Here is a 4,232-nt window from a genome sequence, read left to right as displayed (position 1 = left end):
TAATAATAGTTACAATAGAATGTAATATTAGTTTTATTGTAGCATGGCAAGGGACAACAGATTAAATTTAATGTCTATCTTGAGACGAATGACTGGGTATATTCAGTGGTATTGCTGACACAATAATGTGAAGCAAATCAAATATAGTGTAGGCTACTTGTTTTATATAGGAATGCTCTACAATATACATAATGTACTGTTTCTATTGCGTTATGAATCAAGCATAGAATGATGAAATCAAATTTATCAGGTACTTGTATATCGCTTCGGCACAAGTCTTTCTTTTTTTTTCTTTTTAATTCATCTCATGTTTGTGTGTGTGTGTGTGTGTGTGTGTGTGTGTGTGTGTGTGTGTGTGTGTGTGTGTGTGTGTGTGTGTGTGTGTGTGTGCATGCGTGCGTTCGTGTGTGAATGATATCATTTCGTAAGTAAAACAAAAGTTACAACCACGTTTTTATTTTTATTTTTCTTGTATTGTTGTCCCCTAACAACAAACAAACATGTGAAAAGAAAATATAAAGTTTTTCAATGTAAAATTAATTAATAATGGATGCATTCAGATATTCTTAAAGAGATATAAAGTAATCAAAACTTAATTTCAAGTATCAATGCTCTACTTAAATTGTCTTATTGCAAAGAAAAGACAAAAAGATGGCAGGTATCCTCTATCGATTTTAACTAAAAGCAGAAATGGATAATTATATTTGTTGTAGGCACGAAACACTGCTACGTTTTGTCTACTTAAATAAGTAATGCATACCAGGATATACAATTCAATGGACGGTAAGCTGAATTGTATTAAAATTTGAAAAATGAAAAATACCGGTATCTCACTATAAAGAAATCACAAAAAAAGATTAATAACAAATTATTACAAATTTTGTAAAGAGTTAAACTTTGCGAAAATCAAGCAGTTGGTAAATCAAGACGAATGCACCCTTACATTATATTTTAAAATAAACCGCCCCTCTGTGACTATAGAAAATAAAACTCACATAAAGAAAACAGTATCACTGCAAGTTGTAATATTTATCGTTCACTTTGCCTTATGGAGCGTGCTATTACACTCAAGTAAAGGTCGAAACACCAGTCTCGCTATAATAAAGTGAGCACAGCACTTAAGCTCACACTAAGTCAAAGGTGCTCTCCACAGTGCACAGGAAATACGTCACAGTGCACATTCTAGGATAATACAATTCTATGGAAAATGTTGATATCTAAAACCACAGTGGGTGATTTTGTGAATAAATGTGATCTGACTCCAATTTGAGTAGTTTGGAAAATGAAAATAAGTAATAATTTCCCATTTCATAACTAACAGAACTATGGACATAATTTATTTCTCACCAACCAGAAAATCTTTCAAAATAACAGCTTATGCGTTAGACAGAACATTAGTCGACTGATAGATGTGAGAGAGCTTTAGTGAACAGAACTAATAAATCAATTTCGACCAAAAGCGAATTTAAAATCGGTCTTATTTTAAAACATCGAGGGCACATAATGACAAACTCTTCAGCATTGAATTTTAACTAGGCGGCGAATTCACGCTCGCATTATAGACTTCAGAAATAGGGAAAAAATAAAAACTGACAGCCCTGATCAATGCACTATCCAATTATCTTATCACAATAATATAGTAGTAGTAGTATAAGGTTTTACGGCGCTCGCAACTGCTAAGGTCATATGAGCGCGCGAAACACAAGTTGGTTGTTCACCTCTGCGAAAGTTCACTTCACGACTGGTAACTAATTTATTTTAAAATGCTAAAAAGTTAAAATATTCAAATTCGGTGTAAATACATTTGTGATCTAAAACAATCACAATAATATAATAATAGTAATGAGAGCACAATAAAAGCACAGTGCTACCAAATGTACAGGAAATGTGGGGACAACTCAAACGATGTAAAGCAAGGGAACATCATGATATTAAAATTTTACTTTTTAAAAAGAACAAAACGTAACCAAAGAAAAGTAGGGAACATTGTATAAAGTATAATATTAACTACATTATTAAGCTTTCATCAAGGACAACAAAAATTAAAATTTTAAACCGTATCCTCACATGTTTTCCACTTTTTACTTTTCGTCTACTTTAAATTGGTGTTTCATTGATTGAGTTCAGAACCATCGAAAATTTATTGACAAGCTAAGTACTGTATAGTGAAAAAATAGATATTTAAAAAGAGAAGCAGGCAACAATTCCAAAGCTATATTCAACCACACACCATACAAAAGCATGCATATACAAAATAATAATTATTGCTATATGCACATATTCTAAAATGAAATTATGTTGTCATAGAGTGCGTAGTTCATTGGGATACAACCAGCCAAAGCAGACACACCAGGCGACCTAAAACAGCGGGGACTGCTCAGAGTGAAGCTGGAGACAGCGCAAATTATGAAGGAAAGGGTAAAAAAATTTTTATAAATAAATTTTGAAATTGAAAACCAATAACTTTTTCGAAGGCGCAAATCTCAAAGTCGTGATATATTTGTTGTTGTTGTTGTTATGCCGTGTCTGCAAACGTTCTATCGTGTGATAGGGTTCTAGGAGTGCGTCCTTTGTTTCATAATATAATTTATCTTTGTCCTTTCCATGTACGGATATTCCTAAGTTTTAAAGTTTATGAGGAAATCAGTCCTCGATGATGTGTCCCGCCAATCTCCAGCTTTGGAAATGGTTCCGATTTCATAAGGAAAATGCGCTATGCTACTTTACAGTTCATATCCCTCCAAACTACTTTTTTTAAAGGAGTATACACATACTATTTTTTAAAGGGCGAAAGTACATTCTGACATAAAGGTATATTCTATATTTTACAAAAGTCTCTGTTAGCGATAAGGTTGTTTTTTTTGGAGGAAAATCTGTATGTTTTCTACAATATCAACACAGCATAGACCATTAGAAGGTGCGCTTCTTCAACTGTGCCTGCTAAGCCATCCCCAGCCTGAGAGGGATAATGACATCTAAGCAGACAAGCTCTATAAAAGTCCCCCTTCCCCCTCCCTCACCACCTTTTTCAACTGAAATTTGACCCACGTTTTTTTCCTTGCAACAGCAAAGTGTTTGACCACTACAGACTCCACCACAGGCGCCGGTAAGGTTTTTGTTTTTGTTTTTGTATAACTCACCCAACGTCTGATTGGAGAAGTTTACTTTTGTGTAAATGTTCACTATTTTGCTAGATTTGTTTGTTCTGTTGTTGTTGTTGTTGTTGTTGTTGTTGTTGTTGTTGTTGTTGTTGTTGTTGTTGTTGTTTTGTTGTTGTTTTTTGGAGGGGGTATTTTTCCAACTTCTTTTTGGGTAAATTTATTAATCAGTAATACTATCTTCAACGCATGGAGTACTTTGTAAAAACTTAAACACAATACAGATTTGAATATACGTTACAACAAAAGGCGTAACGTAGTATATTTCAACATAAACACCATAGAAATAAATAGTTTTTCATGCCCCTTAGTTAAGTAACCATGAACAACAATCTTACTTTTAACAATGTAAAAACCAAAGATTCTTCAAATACGAGATTCTACAAAAACATTGTCAGTGCTGACCGCTGTTTGTCTGGTCTGGCAAAGTCCACGTTTCCTGTTTTATTTGACCTTCTTATCAAATTCATTGGCTTTCCTGACTACTCGAATATTGACCGAGTGGTCTTTGACGCAAGGGGATCTCCGAAGTTAATCTTGCAAGAGTGGAGGCCAGACATATAAATTGAGACTAACTGAATTTTTAAGTAGTAGTAGCGATACTATTTACTTAGCACATCTGGGCATCTTGTAGACATTTTAGTAGAGCTTTCAAAGCTTTCCTCCCTTGTCCATCGTTTTAAATCCTCGGGTATTAAAAAAACAACAACCCAACTCATCATTGCTAGCGTTAGCAAATTCATTATACTTCCAAAAAGAAGAACAAAAGCATCCGACAGTAGCAGTGTTACTGACAAAGATTGATTTGTATTCAGCTTCTAAAATTCTAAATTAACGAGTACTTCGAGGTCTAGTCCGCACCCACCCCTCCCCCCATGACTGTCATACATTTCCAGTTCTGATCTCTTTTCACAGGTATTGAAGTACATGTATAATAAGTATATACCGTGACAGCAATATGCCCGCCCATAATTCTAAATGGGAATATACGTATACGTGTGGGTTTGTATATATATATATATATGTGTGTGTGTGTGTGTGTGTGTGTGTGTGTGTGTGTGTGTGTGTGTGTGT

General features: G+C 34.3%; 1 protein-coding gene across 1 annotated transcript in view; it reads right to left on the bottom strand.

The window, feature by feature from the left end:
• LOC101864393 (voltage-dependent T-type calcium channel subunit alpha-1G) overlaps nucleotides 1-4,232 on the bottom strand; it is a gene marked incomplete at its 5' end in the record, with an annotated part of 113,429 nt that overhangs the window by 56,290 nt on the left and 52,907 nt on the right.

This window comes from Aplysia californica, unplaced genomic scaffold, assembly GCF_000002075.1.
Source record: "Aplysia californica isolate F4 #8 unplaced genomic scaffold, AplCal3.0 scaffold00226, whole genome shotgun sequence".
Classification (NCBI taxonomy): Eukaryota; Metazoa; Mollusca; class Gastropoda; order Aplysiida; family Aplysiidae; genus Aplysia; species Aplysia californica.
The sequence above is the reverse complement of the archived record's forward strand: the minus strand, read 5'-3'. Positions and strand labels throughout refer to the sequence as shown.